The sequence below is a fragment of the Arvicola amphibius genome, chromosome 6, assembly GCF_903992535.2.
Source record: "Arvicola amphibius chromosome 6, mArvAmp1.2, whole genome shotgun sequence".
NCBI classification, from domain to species: domain Eukaryota; kingdom Metazoa; phylum Chordata; class Mammalia; order Rodentia; family Cricetidae; genus Arvicola; species Arvicola amphibius.
The window spans coordinates 105,813,420-105,830,985 of record NC_052052.2 but is presented as its reverse complement, the minus strand read 5'-3'; positions in this window follow the sequence as shown (position 1 = coordinate 105,830,985).

Genomic DNA, 17,566 nt, shown 5'->3' with positions numbered 1-17,566 from the left:
CTCTCTTTATTCCTTAGAATCCAGGTCGAGCGCCCTCTTTCTCTTTCCTTTCCTTCCTTTTTCCCTTTAAAGGGGCACACATAAGTAATTGGCCTCAACCTTGCTGTGTGACCAAAGACTGTGAACTTATGATCCTCCTGTCTCTACTTCAGAGTACGGGCATTACTGGCCAGGTCCAGTTGTGGTTCTCGAGATCACCCTAGATCCTCCATCCCACCAGACAAGCATTCTACCAATAGAGACCTCAGTGGGCCCCCTTTTGATTTCTTTAGCTTTTGTTGAGTTGGCGCATGTGAATTTGGTCCTCAGAAGCAGCTGATCCTTTCCTTTTGGGTCTTTAGGGTGACGTTGACTAGAGCCTGCCATGAGCTTGGCTGCATTGCTGGTTCCTGAAAGACTGGAGATAGCTTTGTGGATTGTGCATTTTAGCAAGTGTTCTTGCAGCTGTGCAGCCTCTGCTGGGAATTTCCGATCTTAGTGGCCGGAAGATAAACAGCAAATTTCCTCAGACTTCAAGTCCTCGCTATCAAACTAGTCAATGGGGCTTCTCTCTGAAGGTGGTCAAGAATACTGACTACAGCTTGTAAGGGCTCATTGGCTCATGTGTTACCCCAGCCTCCTTCTTTTGGGGTTAGGCAATAAAGCCGTGCAAGGTGAGCCTGGTTCCTTCTGGGGAGCATCTTTGTTTCCTCATGGCAGGTTTTAAAAGGCTATTCAGTCTTGCAGCCGAACAGGGTTTTTCCATTGCTTAAAAAGGGCTCATTAGAGTCTGCAAACTGAGGCAGGCAGCACAAACAACGTGGAGAGGGTCTGGGTTCCCACATAAATTAGCTCCATTTCTGAGAGATGAAAACTGCTTTGGCCCCAACTGCCAGCACTACAAACACAGGCCGGCTTGGAAAAACACAAGGTGTGCCTACTGTGCCTCTTACATCAGCAGCGGTCGTAAAAGCACTGTAATTAAACGGAGCTGACAATTTGCTTAATGATGTGTGAGGCAGGGGAGGAGAGTCCAAGTAGGGCCCCCACGTGTGGTTGGCTGTAGTTTCTGTCATTCCAGCCACTGCTGCCCAGGCAGTGGCAGCAACAGGATTCTGTTACACTTGAGAAAATGGTGACTCATCTAAGAGACCTCAGGGAGGGCGACGAAGCCAAGCCACAGTCTTGAAATCATCAAGACTCTTTTCACCATAATGAGTTTGTGTGAGGGAGAAGGTACTTAAGGTGTTCTGGAACCATCCATTTATAATTAGCCAGGTAGAATTAAAAAAATAATTTAAACGATTCTTCACAATATAATGTAGGCCAATTAACAATGTAATTGGTTCACTACAATAATATGAGGGAGGATTTCTAATTCACTCTTCTTGCCTCAGATTTACTATTATTATATAAGAAAGGAATCTTTTAAAGTCTGAGAAGCGCCAGGGTTCAATTGGAAGCAACACAATGCTGAGTGCCCAGCGTGCATGGATAAGCTCTCTTATCCCGCATTTGGCCAGAGTTTTCTCTGACCCTTGACCTCTTCATTTCATGATCTAGAAAATGAGGAGCCCAACTTCATGCACTCTACGTTTGAAAACTTTGGTAACATTCTAGAAAGAGCCAATTAGCTAGTTGCTCAGTTATAAACCATTGTACTTGACATTTCTTGAGTTATTCTTTAATAATTTAAGGATACAGTTCTTAAGTACTCTTCTGCTAAACCCCAAGATTGGACAGTGTACATCAGCAGACATTTTCCTGACACAGGATGTTAAGCATTTAAGGTAAAAAGTTTACCCTCCTGCCATTTCTAAAGGCCAGGCTACCATTAATTCATAGAAAAGCACTCTATGTTTGTAAACATCTAAATCAAAGAATTACTTCTCTGGACTCTGCTCTTCAGCTAAATTGACTAGAAAGTAAGGGGATCGCTTCTGCCAACAAGACTTCTACCTTATGAGGGGAACTTAGAAGTTACAATCGATACTGAATCATGTCTCAGGCAGGCAGGAGACAGATCTCAGGATTTGACATTCACAATACCTTCTGTCCCTGGTCTGAAATTTCTAGATAATTGCATAGTATCAATTTATCAGAATGAGTTTCTTTCGGGACAAAACTACAGGCATGCTTGTCCTGTTTCAGCTGGTGTGCTTCTCTGGAACAGTGGCAGGTCCTTGAAACTCATGTACTTTGAAGACATTGTCTTCTAGTGACTTCTGAGACATTGCTCATCTCTCTGAATGAGGCTCCCATTGAGAAGCATCCGGGTACAACACCAGGGCAGAAAATGGGTCTAGAGTAAGTGAGGAATGAAAGGGAGTTTTTGTTCTCTCTCCCATGCAAATTGGGATAACATCTGATGAGTTCAACAAATAGCTTATGTTTGAACATCAAGCAGTTCCCCAACCTCTTCTCCATCACCAAGGTCGGGATTTTCTTTTATAAATTTAGATGCTACAAGTGGCATAAAACTGTATCAGATCTGAAAATTCAGCAATGGTCCATGTCTTAATAATCATCTTATGTAGTGAATTGCTTTAGTTTCATTTTTTCAGAATTTTAATATTTTCCCACAGGGATTTGCAATTTTCTTATGTGATTACTGTTTACCTTGGATTCCTTTGTTTAATTTATATCATAATGGCAAATAGTTAATAAATGTGCTTAGCAGAGCAAGTCTGCCAAGATGATGGTTTTTAGATGGTGCTGGCTGGGTGAAAGTAGAGCAAAGGAAAAAGGGTAAATTTGGAGACAAAGAAATTTTGATTAAAAAGCCCGGTACAGTTCCTGATGAGCAGAGTGGCTTAGGTAAGTTATTTAATGCCTCTGAGCTTTAATTTTCTTATCCACAAAACAGGAGAAATAAAAGAACAGCTCCTAATCATGGTGTGAGACTTGTGCAAATAATATCGAGTCACCTGATCAAGAACACTCTGTGTGCTAGGCACCCACTCTCTTGTGGTGGTAAACAATTTGATACCCTTAGTTTATTTTTTCCCTCCCTCCCTCCCTCTCTTCCTCCCTCCCTCCCTCCCTCCCTCCCTCCCTCCCTCCCTCCCTCCCTCCCTCCCTCCCTCCCTCCTTCCCCCTTCCCTTCTTTTCCTTTATGGGAACATGTCTCATGCAGCTCAAGCTTACCTCAAACTCATGCATGTTGACCTTGAACTTTTGAGATCTATGCCACTATACCCAGCCTGCTGTCTTTTTTTTTCAACTTTGTTTGTCTGATGGCTGGCTCCTGAGCTAGTAGATAGTTACGCTAAAAACAAACAAACAAACAAACAAACAAAAAACTTTCAATGAACAATTAAATAAGTAAGGCCCTATTTTCAAAAGGATTTTAACTATCTAGAGGGGACTTTCTACTCTTATATAACAAAATATACCAGAATAAACTTAACTCTAAGTCAGTGTGACAAATTTATCTGCTGGCTCGCCTAGGTGAGACTTGGCTCAAGTTCTGAAAGCTGACCAAGTCCACTTACTCATTAAGAGAGCGCACTGAAACTTAGGACTATCTAGCAGTTTGACTGACACCTGTGGGTACATTGAGCCTGTCAAATCAATGATTGCTCATGCAAGTGTAATTTAATCTTCCTGTAGTGCTCTCGAAGATGTCATGTCAGAGGTTTGAAGCCCTGGTCAGCTTGGGCCTGTAGTGCCAGTGGGGAAAACAGCCTGTTCTCGATAAACTTCGATTGACATCAGGGGTCCTTCTTTATTCTAGAAATCCACCAAAATCTCCCAAGCTCAGGAATGAACAGTGTATCAAAGCCTGTGGCCTAGAACAGAGCAGAGCTGGGTGTGAAAAGTTTTCATACTCGATATTTTTGAAGCATTGTACTATTTCAGCCAGACACACCTGACCCCTACTTACGGAATAAGGTTGGCACTCGTTGACTCAATTTTTAATGAATAGGATAGAAATGAATAGTTTTTGCTTGTTTGTGTGATTAACAAAATGGTGACGGTGAGGCAAGTGGAGGTGAATGAGAGAGAGGTGATGTGGGGAAGGAAAGCTGAGGACTATCAAAACTTCCCTCAGACCTTGTGAGACCTATACATCTTGTGCATTCACCACACGGAAAATTACAGTTAGAGACACTAAAACCCTTTTCTTTTTAAATTGTTATATGTATTTACTTACTCTGTCTATCTATCATCTATCTATCTATCTATCTATCTATCTATCTATCTATCTATCTATCTATCTCTCTCTCTCTCTCTCTCTCTCTATCTCTCTCTCTCTCTCTCTCTATCTCTATCTATCTATCTATCATCTATCTATCATCTATCTATCTATCATCTATCTATCTATCATCTATCTATCTATCTATCATCTATCTATCTATCTATCTATCTATCTATCATCTATCTATCTATCTAATCGTCTATCATCTATCATGTGTGTGTATGTATGCACATGTGTGTACCTCAATACATGCATGCTCTACTGCACATGTGGAGGTCAAAGGGCATCTTTTGGGAGGTGACTCCATTCTTCCCCCAGTGTCAAACAGATCATCAGGCTTGGCCACAAGCATCTTTACCTACTGAGCTATTTTGCCCCTGCTAAAATTCTTAGTCCTTTTCATGCATTCTGATGGATCTTAGAATAACTTCATGCCATTGGGGTTGTGGATGAAGCTCAGCGGTAGAGCACTTGTCTAGTATGCTCACTGACCTGTTGTTAACCCTCAGAACTCAACATATAGAGGGAACAGATGGCTTGTTGTCGTTACTTCATCTGGTTGGACTTAGAACATGTCAACACTGCTTCTCATGTTACAGCAACAGTGTGTGGCAAGGGAAAGCCATCAGCCCCGTGATGAAGGCACACTATCCTCCCCACATCAGACATTTTTCTAGAACTTTCCTTTGTGGACTGTGGGGTCTCTGTCCAAGAGCCACTCCAGTGCTTTGACTTTTTTCCTGCCTCCGAGTCCAGCAGTCCACTTAGCCACCTGACTTCCCAGCTGTACTTCTAAAAATAGACGGATGAGAAGAAAACTTCTGGCAAGGGAGGTGAAGTGTTGTCTCTTTGAAGGTCTTCCCTGACGGGCTTACTGAGAAATGGCATTAGTAGAACCTGCCTCAGGTGAGCCTCTCCCCCTGAGCAAGTCACTTCCAAAGTATCTAATATTTAATTTAAGCAGATGGCCATAGAAGAGGCATGGGCTGTGCCTTGGGGGGTGGAGGGCACGTTTGTTCCTGTTATACCTTTTGAAGAGGGAGTATTTTGAGAGGTTAATAGAAACCAATTGATTTTCTTTCTCTCTCTCTCTCTCTTTTACTAGATATCTTACAAATGCAAGTTATATATTGGATCTGGATTTTGCAATCTGTAGGGATTTTTTGGATGAAATTAAAGGATTCTTGAAGTAAAATATTTTTCCCCAGAGTTGTTTTTGCTTTAAAGAATGGAAAAAAAGATTTTAAAATCAAGGACCAATTTCTACTCAATTATTTACAAGCTAAAAGCAAACTTTCTCCTCTGCCTCTTACCTCATCAGCTCCTTCTCTTGCCCTTTCCCCCCCCATCCTCAATACCATATATACCTATCCCACCATCTTCCACTTCTCCCTTCCTTTCCTCCTTGCTAACTTCCATTCCCCTATTCAACACTCCTGCTAAAATTTCACTCATGGATGGGTATCTGCCTTGGGTTAGGTCTGTGGGATGTGTGCATGTGTGTGGGTGCACAAGCCTGTGGAGGTCAGAAGCCATTGGATGCCTTCCTCAATTGTTTCGTATCTGGTTTTGAGATAGTGTCTCTTTGCTATACGTGGTCATCACCGGCTTTGGTAGACTGGCTGGTCAGCAAGCTGCAGAGAGTCTCTCATCGCATCTCAGTGCCGGGACTGCAGGTCTGCTCTGTCGCACCTGGCCTTTTGATGGACTCTGGGGATTTGAACTCGGGTCTTCATGCTTGCACAGCAAACCCTTCACGGATCCAGCTGTCTTCCCATTTTGAATTTGCTTTTTTAATGAATGGCCTCTGAAATATTTCCTTCTCATCCTTATCCCATTGGACACTCAAGGGTTCACAAGAATCTATATTTAGGGTCTTTCGTGTATTTCGTTAAGTATGTTCCTCTTCGGCCTTCAGGGAAGGTTCTTCTCTAGCAAAGAAGAATGTTAAAGTTGCAGAGGGGAGTGACGATCTGCACTGGCTGGTCTTTACCCAGGATGAAAGGCACAATATCTCATTGTGGGGAATTAGTGAGGAATTGCATTTGACACCCAGGGAGGCTTTCATATTGAGACCTCTCTGGATGTTGTTTTGTACTGTGTCTCTCAAAGGGGAAAACCCATTTTTTTTGTGTTGAATCTTACATAATTTTCCATCACTCATTGCTTTTCTTAGGGGAACACCCACAGAAGTGCTGGCAAGACTCATTTCTGCTTTTCCTTGGGGGGCCCATGAATTCAGAGCTTCGGAAAGGTTTGTATCTGAAGGGACGTCTTGTGGCCCTCTTTGTGAGCATCTTTGGAGAGGTTAACTAGCTTATACAGAGGACATGGCATGTAAAGTCAGAGTGAAAAAATGACTTTGGAGGCCAAATGCGAGATGGGTTTTAAGCCCCTGGGTTCTCTTGGAGTTAAAGCAATATAGGTAAAATGCCACCCAAGCATCTTCTCAAGCCCAGGACAGGAGTACAAGTATATTCAGGCTCCTCTCCTGTGGAGCTCACTGCCATTCAAATATATGTCAGCAGTAGGAAGGATGGCTCAGTCCACAGAGCACAAGGTCCAACCCCATGACACACATTGAAATGTTTGCCATCCGGTGTTGGGGAGGTGGAGACAGGAGGCTCTTCGGGCCTCAGTGGCCAGCCTGGCTAGCCTAATGGTGGAACTCCAGACCAATAGGTCACACTGTTTGTAAGCAGCATTACAGAGGGTGATACCTGAGGTCATCCTCCTGCCTCCGCACATATGTGTGCACAGTGGACCCCAGCCCCAGACATGAACACAAATGCATAGTCATTAAGAAATTACAGACCCAGGAACCCATTTCCTGGGGAGGCTGGTAGACTTGGGAAGCTCTCCGTGATGCATGGGAAAGGAGGACTGTGATATTTTTCTTCTTCATGTCTTTTCAGCTATTTGAGTGCCATTGCTGAACCGTGTCTCTGTGTGTTGTGTGTGTGCACGTGTGTGCGTGTGTGTGTGTGTGTGTGTGGTTACTTACCACTTAAGGCAAATGATAAAGAAGAGTGCTTATCGGTACTTCTCCTGGATGCTGAGTGGAGAGCCTTAGATCAGAAGGAAACTTAGGACAGAAGGAAACTACCTCTAGAACTTTTGAAAGGTTCTCTTTTAAAATTCCACAGGAGGACTGAACGTGTAGCTCAGTCTTGGGTTCAATCCCCAGCATTATACATCCCCACTCTACTTAAATCATGCCCCAAAGAAAGTATAAATCACTTATTACGGGATGCTTCCTGAAGAGGAACTTTCATTCAAAGAGAATTTGCTTTAAAAGAGGCATTGGTTTAAATAAGATTCTAATTACCACATTTTCTCCCAAGTAAATAAACTAAAAAGATAGACAATAATCTGTAGAACTATTTTGACCCAATTAGTAAGCCAAAATTTGTAAATACTCACTACTGCCATAATATTCTACAGACAAGCTGACTCGGGGAACAGTGCGATTTAAATGAACAAATGCTTTAAACATGACAGAAAAAACTTCCCACAGCTGTGAAGACATGCAAAGTCTGAGCGAGAAAGAAGGCTTCAAGGAGAAGGGCAACCTACACTGTTGCCCTGTTGGTATCGAATCTGCTGGCTATAAAGAAAACCCTCGCATCTTATGCAGTAATGGGTATTTTGGAGGCAATATCTGGGTAGAAAGGCAGCTCAAGCTGGGTAGCAGTGGTGCACGCCTTTAATTCCAGCACTTGGAAGGCAGAGGCATGCAGATCTCTGTGAGTTTGAGGCCACCATGGGCTACAGAGTCAGTTCCAAGACAGTCAGGGCTGTAACACAGATAAAGGAAGGAAGGAAGGAAGGAAGGAAGGAAGGAAGGAAGGAAGGAAGGAAAGAAAGAAGGAAGGAAAAAAGGAAGAAAGGAAGAAAAAGAATTGTAGCTCAGTTGGCAGATTGCTTGTCTGACATCCACGAGTCCAGGCACAACACAAACCAGGTGTGGTGATGGTGCACACACCTGTACTCCCAGCACTCTAGAGGTGCAGAGAGAAGGGGCAGGAATTCAAGGTCCTTGGCTTCAGAATGAGTTGAGGCCATCTTGGGCTCCTTGAGATTCTGTCTCAACAAACAAACAAGTGGAATAAGTATATTTGAAGAAAGCGTGTTTATTTTCTCTCCTCTCCCTCTATCCCACCCTTGCCTGTTTTAGGATTAAAAGCGGTGCCTCTGCTCAACCTGTCCTCTCCTGCTGAGTTATACCCAAGCCTGAATGTATTTTAAGGTCAAAGTTATCTTTTCTAAAACAAGAAGCAAAGTTGCATTTCACCCTAAGAAAAAAAATCATGGTGTGCTTTTTTCTTTCTGAGTCTCAAGGAGACACCGATGAGTTATTCTCCTCCTGTGCCGCTGGTTTTCATCTTGTGCCCAACGGTGGCTCCTGTTACTGATTATTTGATCCGAGAAGATTGATGTCATGTGTGGAGCTGTGGTTGGTATTCCTTATAAATCCCACGGAAGCATTCACTTCTCAGGCACTCTGTTCAGGAGGTGGATCACACTCAGCGTTGAGAGAGCAGCTCAACCTTTACGTTCCGTCATGACCCCAACGCCATCCCTTACCTGTCTAATGTCAATGTTCTCATTAAAAATATGCTTACACAGTATAAAAGGACGATATTAAAAATACTTAAAATGAGTTGACTACACTGAATTCAACAAAAAAAGAACAATGTGTTCTAGAAAGGTTTAATAATAAATGACTAAAGGGATAAACAATTTAACTCTAGGGCTATTAATCTAGCACCTTTCATGAGCCCTAAACTTCTGTAAGCTAAATAAAAATAGCACATGACAGCTTATATTTGTATAGGAAATAACAGAGCAAACAGCAAAGACATTGGAAAATTGCATTTTTTTCAAAGATAATTAAAGGTCATACTATTTAGCCAAACCATAATCCATCACAAGTACGGCATTGATTACGGCTCTAGCCATGTGCATCCTTAATTCCATTAGCGAAGGAAAAGACAGCCTTTGAATTTGCCACTTTTGTGATACACAGCAAGTAAGAATGGCAAATTACTCTAGAATACAGAATAGCCCAACAGATAAGCCTCTCTCTTTCTCTTTGGCATCTCCAATCTGCAAAGTTTTAAGTAGCAATAAATTTAACAGCCACCTTCCTCACATTGCGTGGTAATAGGTGCGCTCTGGAGATCTGAAAACGTTCAAAGCAAAGCAACTCTCACCATCCACCCATCCCCGGTTTGTCCTGGGCCGAAGCTGGTTTCCTCCAGGGCGCTGAAGCTAACGGTTATCACTCAGATGGCTGCCGTGCAGGGTGTTGAGTTATATTTCCAGGCAGCGGGGTTGTAATGGCTGTCAAAGAGAAGCACTGGAGCGGGTTATCTGGCTTCCCCATCTTCTTCAGGTGTAATGTTGTCATTCATTGTGTTAACTCTCTCTTTGTGTTTCAACCCAGAGGAGACCACAAACTGACAAAATGCACTAGGCTATTTTTGCTTCTGTTTGGTCTGTTTGTGGGTGTAATTGTTTCGCACTTAGGGAGCCACAAATGAGCTGGTATCTGTAGAAGGACTTTTTAAAGTGAAGAGAAGGGCATTATTCTCTAGAGGTCAGGGCATGGGGGTTGGGGGGCTCCTTTACCTGCAGGAAGATAGGAAGATAGATGGAGGAGCCTATTAGCCAAATTCCTCACAGGAAATTTCACTGTAATTTTTGTAGGGAGGTGTAGATGGGGGGTGGATCTAACTTTGCTGAATTTCATTTAAGTTGGGTCATCACTAGCAAGCTTGCTTGGAAGTTGCTCTAGATGATTTTCAGGTGTGGCAATACTGATTTTTAGCAACAGTTCTTTGTTCCCAACTTTTTTACACACACACACACACACACACACACACACACACACACCACACACACACACACACACACACACACAGAGAGAGAGAGAGAGAGAGAGAGAGAGAGAGAGAGAGAGAGAGAGAGAGAGAGAGAGAGAGAGACAGCATATGCTAAAATGCCCAGTGTATTATCAGTTGAACTTTCTGACCTGGGTCAGGCCAACTCTTATGTATTCTATTTTTTTAAAAGAACTATCCATTTATATGGTTATCATATGTTTTCTATACTAATTACATATACTTTCTCTTATCGGAAGTACATAGGTTTTTCATGAGGCAACTCACGCGTTTGAGTTTGCCTTGCCATCATATTCAGAATATCCAACTGTCACCAAGGTCCCAAGAAAATAGACTATAACTGAATTAAGCCTGCATTTTGGCATAAGGCCTTTCAGTGTGTTTAACCAGGGCATGTGATATTTTGAGAGCATTAGAGAAAATGTTGACTAGTGACTGATAAGCGGCTTGGTAAATTGAGATAATGATGGGGGGGAGTGATCAGGGGGGTGATCACGTATGCTTTAGGGCATAGGTGATTTCAGGCAGAAGCCAGAGAGGAATTTCTTCCTTTTGCAGAACCCTCTAGCAAAAGAACGTGATGCAAGACAGCAGCTCTTGGAGTCTGGAAGTCTCTGACTTGGTGCCTGGAGCAGGAAGTCTTGCCTGGGACAGTCAGATTCTAGCCGGAGGCCACTCTGTCCCTTTGTACTTTCTGAGCCTGCATGCAGATTCCTATCTGGGTCTTTGGGGAGGGCTGTGTCATGGTTTCCCAGCTTGGCTGCTCACTGGCCTTGCTCTAAAGTTGATGAAAATGATAATAAAATGAACTGTATCACTCAGCCTTGGCTCTCTCTCCCCCCCTCTCTCTCCAATCCTGGTTATGTGAAATACAATTTTCTGAAGGAAGGCAGTAACCTCAAAGGATTTTTTCATAATTCTTAGTCAGAAGAAAGAGAACAGACATTGTTATCTTAACTGCTGGTATCCTGTTCCTTTTTTGAGTGTGTGCATGTATTTACTATACATTTCATTTTATTTTTAATTTTTCGAGACAGGGTTTCTCTGTGGAACAGTCCTAGCTGTCCTGGAACTAATTCACTTTGTAGACCAGGCTGGCCTCCAACTCACAGAGACCTGCCTGCCTCTGTCTTCCAAGTCCTGGGATTAATGGCGTGAGCCACCAGTGCTTGGCGGGTGCTGGCAATCTTAAGGCCAGTCCTTCGGACTTACATGGTGAGCCCCTTACCTGCTGAGCCACGTTTCCAGCTGTTGAAACTTTTTTTTAATTAAAACTTTATTGAAAAGAATTGGCAAATGAAAAACATGACACATGAAGATTAAGCTGACCCAAAGTGCCAGCAAACTTCTGCCCAGGGAGAAGAGCCGTTCTGAAGCTGAGGCGATCCCCACTGGCTTTCACAGCTTTGTTACACTTCTTTGACTGAACTGTATCTCCCTTAAATTAGCCTTTCTCAACCACAGAGCTTCATCAACAACAAAAATGCAAGCAATTCGGAGAGGCTGCTTTCTCAGTTTTCCTAAGGAGACTATGTAATTAAGGGTCACCTGCTCTGAGTGTGCTGGCAAGGAGAGAGTTCATTAGATAAGCAGATGTATTCCGGGAAACTGTAAAGTTCTTGCTGACGCTCAGGTGTCTTGGGCAAGTTGTTTCATTTGGTTGTATGGGTTTTTTTTATATCTGTATTTTGCCTTTTATTTGTATCTCTCTCTCTTTAGGTGTGTGCCTGTTGTGGGTGCATGTACCACATGTGTGGAGGCCAGAGAAAAACCTGTGTGTGGGGGTTGGCTCTCTGCTTCCGCCCTGTGGGTCCTGGGAGGCAAACTCAGACTGTCCGTCAATGGGGAAAGTGCCTTTATTACTGGCCCATGGGCAATTTTGCCCGCTTTCACTTCTAGAGCCTCTTCTTGTCACTAATTAAGATGGCAGGATTTAGTCCTTAGCCTCCTCATCTGATCCTCACCTGATCCTCTCAAGAACAACAGGCCATCTTCTAGGAAAACCAGGCCCTACCCGTTTGCCTTCATTGACCTTCCCCCTTCTCGTTTCCTGGGGCCTTGTTGTCTGACTAGGGGCAGCAGGAGCTACTTGGCAGAGGGAGATTAAGAAAAACAAGTCTTCCCGTGCAGGTTACTCAAGAGCTAGCCGCCTGGAAAAACAAAACCAAACCAACCAAACAAGCAAACAAACAGAAACCATACTCAGGATGTTTATGAGGAATTCCTCAAAGCTGAGCATTTCAGTCATTTGGGAAGTCTAGTGGGCACGCAATATTCTTTGTTTAATGGCCTGTATTAAAAGCCTAGTGCCTGTAAGCTGGAAGGCAGACGTGAATGCGACAGGACTGGTGTTCTCATTGTTCTCATGGTTTTTTATGGTCATGTTAGGGAGACAAACACACCAACAAATACGAACTGCACACCCCAGGATGCAGACGTCCCCCAAAGTCCATGCAGGAGTGTGAAGGGGTTAGCACTGAAGCATTCTGTGTTAATCATTCCTTGCAAGACAGCTAGCTGAGTTCTCATAAACACCTGAAGCCAGGGCATGTAGAGCATTTAAGAAATGATCAAAGTCACTGAGGTAAGGATAGGGAGGGAGGAGCTGGGGGGAGTGAGAATCTGACCAAGGCTCTAGCGAGAACGAAAGGAAAAACCTTTATGGACAGAGATTTATATAGGATAAGAAGGCGCGATGGGTGAGTGATCAGATGGGAGTGTTGAAGATGAGAAAGACCCTAGGATGAGAGGATGGTGGTCCATCTGTGATAAGGGAAAGCCAGGAGCCAACAGGTCCTGAGCAAAGAGTTTAGTTTAGTTTGAGTATGTCGCATTCACAGAGCTGGGTGGCCTTTAGGCAGAGGTAATGGAGGCTGTGTTGGGGTGTCTATGTGAGAGCTGTCCCCGCGTAGATCACGGATGTTGATGAGATAGTCTAAGAGGAGTCAGCAGAGAAGAAGAGAGATATGAAGATGTCCTGAGGGAAACAAAAGGCAGCAGAAGGCACCCAATGCCGAGGAGGAGTAAAGGCCCAGGTGCCATTTGAGTGGTCAGTGACAGTTGTGTCCGACTTGGATGCTTGCTCGGTAAAGGATCAGTATTCCTGTAATTTCCTTCCGTGGGGGGCCAGAGGAACTCTGTCTTCTTGGTCATAAGAGTCTAACATCTCGCATTGTTCCCTGCACACAGGGCAGCTGCGACTGGATGAGTGGGCTGGGCCTGTGAAGGAAATCGCGGTCAGAATGGAGCGGAAGTTCGAAGAGGTGGGCGTGGCCACAGTGTTTTACGCCGCCAAAAGGAGACCTGTCCCTTAGGTCTGGCTGTCAGGAGGTCTTCTGTGACAGTAGGGAGAGCAGTTTCAGCGAGCACTTCAAGTGGAAGCAGAGGGGTGAACAGTGAGTGGCCGAGAGAAACATGGGGGCAGAGCTGGAGAAGTCTCTAGGGCGCATTCTTCCGCTCCAGTACCCTCCCTCTATGCAGCCCTCCCTCTCCCTCAGTCTCCTTCCTTCTCCAGAAAGGGAAACTAATTTCTATGAACGATTCAGACACACAAAAAGGTAACTTCATAAGCAAACTACAAGAGTGTATTTTTGCTCCTCCCTTCAACTTTTTTGCTTGTATGTTTCTAATTTGGAAAGAAAAATAAAAGTTATACAAGTGTTTACGCGGCACCTACAAACCTAGTGCCTGTGGAGGCCAGCAGAAGGGTCCCCTTGCACTGGAGGAATTATGGGCGGTGGCAGGTTGACATGTGGGTGCTAGGAACTGAACCTGGGTCCTCTGCAAGAGCAACAAGTGCTCTTAGCTGCTGAGCCATCTCTTTAGTTCCCTCGAGTAAACTTTTAAAAGCTAATCAATCTATTAGCCGTAGACATCTTCTTAATTAACTACTAACAACTTCAAAACCTTGGTTTATTTGATTTGATATTATGTATTCACTAACACTATAATTTTAATAGTGGATAAGTTATGGTGTCTATAAATCACAGCTTGGGAGTTATTTTCAACTTTGCTTTCAGTATTTATTGCTTGTCTGGGCTCATCTAATTGAAAGTCTTTGGAGCCCAGTACTTTAGAACAGACATTACAAGTGGATGTGTTGAAAACACTCCCTCCCGCCTCTTTTTTTTATGTTCAAATATCAGAAACTTAAAACAACGACTTAAAACAAAGTGGTTTAAAAAGGTAGTCTAGTTGTCAGCATGATTTATAATGGCAGCTGTCTATATTTTTATACAATCGAGTCTTCATTGCCCTAGAAACAGGTAAATTAACATGTGGTTTAGTCTTAACCACAACTCTTACCAGACCCGATTTCCCAGGCTTGTTCCATTTTGATTTTTTTTCTTCTTGCAGTTTTGTTTGTGGCTATGCAGCAGCATTGGCCTTAGGACTCTGGATGAGAAAATGAGCTTGCAAGACTGGGGAAGCAGCTCAGCTGGTAGAGTATTTGCCTATCAAGGATGAAGCCCTGGGTTTGGACCCCAGCACCACGTAGACTGGGTGGCTGGACCTCTGTAGCTCCAGCAATTGGAAGGTGGAGGTAGGGGGATCAGAAGTTCAAGGTCAACCTTGGCTATACCACAGGCTGGCTGGAGGCTAGCCTGAGCTAAGTGAGACCTCCCTCTTTTTCTCTCTCTCTGTGTCTCTGTCTCTGTCTCTGTCTCTGTCTCTGTCTCTCTCTCTCTCTCTCTCTCTCTCTCTCTCTCTCTCACACACACACACACACACACACCACAGACCAGCTGCACAGCTGCAGGAATCCAGTGGGAGGGAGCCTGGTTCACACTGCAGTGGGTACTTTCCACACTTGGGGGAGGGGGCCTGTTTCTGCAAGCTTCCAAGCCCAATGCAGGTCTGGGAACCAGCTCATCTCTTCCCACCCACAGGGCTCAGAAACCTGTTCTCCTGTGGTTTTTGAAGCGGCCAAGGGTAGGGGTTTCCTCTATGGTACTGAAGTGAGAGGTGGTGTGTTTGGTTAAGGATGAGGGAATGAAAGAAAGGCTTCCCTGAGGAAGGGACACGTAGGCTCCTCCTTGAAGGGTGCAAAGAGAAAGAGAAGAGAGGTTTTGCTGGTTGACTGGGAAAACAGGAAGTGCCACCAAAGCATTGGACAGAAGGTGACTGGGTGAGGTTAAAAAGTGTGTGTGTGTGTGTGTGTGTGTGTGTGTGTGTGTGTGTGTGTGTGTGTGAATTCAGTCTAAATCCCAATATCCATCAGAGAGTAAGTACCGAGAGAGCAATCGAATCGCATGTCCAGTAGGGTCTGGATATTTTATCTAGTGCATGTAGATTACTTGTCAGTAACAAGGTCCCAGAATCCCACCCCACTGTCTTTCATGATGAGTCTTCCAGCCAAATAAGCCACTGGTGTCAGAGGCAGAGAGATCACTGTGTCTTTATTATAGGCATGCTATAAAATGACCACGGGGTGGAAAGGAGCATGGCATTTGGCTCCAAAGCAAGTCATGGGGTCACATGCTTGAACACTTTAGAGGAGGGTGTTAGGTGGCTGTGGATCTTCTCGGGCCAGGTGTTTTCTGGGGCTACCTCTGCATCATCTTTCCAGCCTTTGCTTTAGACTTCTGGAAGCCTGCCTTCATGAGCAAAACTTTCGCTGAGCTGATAAACCCAGACCATTCTCTCGAGAACACGTTTCAACAAATGCACAGAGAGCAACGCATCAAGTCCTAGTGACCTCACTTTGCATCCTATAAAGGATGGTAGGGAAGGCCAGGAGGAAGACTTGAACTTTTCTCCAATACATCAGAAATCACTGTGGATAGCAGCGAATCTCTTCATTACAGTGTTCGCAGCCAGTCTGCATGTGTGATTCTCATCCCCCATGACTTCTTTGGCTGGGAGATGGATCCCTCCAAAGCTCTTACTTCTTCATGTGCAAAATAGGGCCAGAAATAGTGGTGATCTATCTTTCCAAGATGATTGGGAGGATTAAGTAAGATAATAAATCTGACATCCCTGATACAGTAAGTAGTTAATGAATCCAAGTGGATGGGAATCTTCAGATTCTGTGCTTTTAATTCATTCATTCAGTGTGTGTGCCACAGTGTGTGTGTGTGTGTGTGTGTGCGCGCGCATGTGCATGCGTGTGTTTGTGTGTGTGTGCGCATGTGCATGCGTGTGTTTGTGTGTGTGTGCGCATGTGCATGCTTGTGTTTGTGTGTGTGTGTGTGTGTTGGGGGTGTTAGAGGACAGATTGCAGAAGTTGATTCTCTCTTTCCACCTCGTGGAGTCCCTAGGCTTGCTTGACATAGGTTCTCAGGCCCGGCTACAGGCACCCTAACCTGTTGATTCAGCTTACTGCCCCTAATGTTCTAGAATACCAGTTCTCATATTTTGCATATTACATGCTTGCTAAATTCCAAACGCCACCCTGAGAAAAAGTGACTCTTCAGTGGCTTTAAAGGGACAGAGATCTTGGCGGTGAGTGAAGTGAGGATTCAGGTACTAGATTCCGTAGCATCATGGAGAGGAAGGGCATCATCCATAAGTAATTTGATTAACATATACTGTACAGTATCAGAGGATGATGCCAACTGAATCTTAATTCATGGAGCTCAATGCGTATGCAATTTCAAGGGGGAGTTGAAAGCTGACAGGCCTGTAGCCCATGGTGTTACATAAAACTGGACTGTAAGAGACTCTCCGAGACAGTGAGGAAGAAAGTTTAGGTAGCCAGCATCTTTTATTTTTATTGTAATTAAAAAAACTACTGATGTCGGGAATTGCTTCAACAAATGATCCACAGGCTAGACAGCTTAAATAAGAAAAATTTCTTGTCTGGGCATTCTGGAATCCGGACATCTCAGCTAAGGTATTGATCATATTGGTTCCTTCAAAAGCCTGTAGGTTGGGAGAGAGGACCTTCTCTTACCTCTTTTAGCTCCTTTCTTGAGTGGGCATCACACCTGCCTCTGCCTCTTCACATGGCTGCTTTCCTGCTTTGTCTTTATCTTTATGTGACATTCTTCCTGTGAGTCTGTGTCCAAGTCATACTGGGTTAGAGTTAAGGATGCCCCTCCCCCACCCGGCCTTACATTCACAAAGACTTTGTTCCAAATAAGGTCATATTCATAGGCACTAGTCATCAAGAATTCAACATATCTTTTTATGGAACAGTTCAACCTATACCAGAGGCGGTTATCCTATAAGCAATGCTTGTGGTTAAGCCTGTCTGCCAGGCGGAAGGAGGGGAATCAGAGAGGAGTGGCCTGCAGTTTACATGATGAACAGGGCAACCCAGAGTGGCCATTAGATTTAGCAGCGAAGGAAGCAAAAGTGATCCTGCGTAACTTTAGATGAGTCCCCAGTGGAATTCTGGAGAAGGAGTTGGGAACTTCTAGTTAGAAGTGGGCATAGGCTGCTCTTAGGAGTGGGCAGGCTGGAGATTTAGGTTGAGCATTTTAAGATCCCAGACTATCTGCATACATGGAGCTGAAACATTCTAACAGAAAGCAAT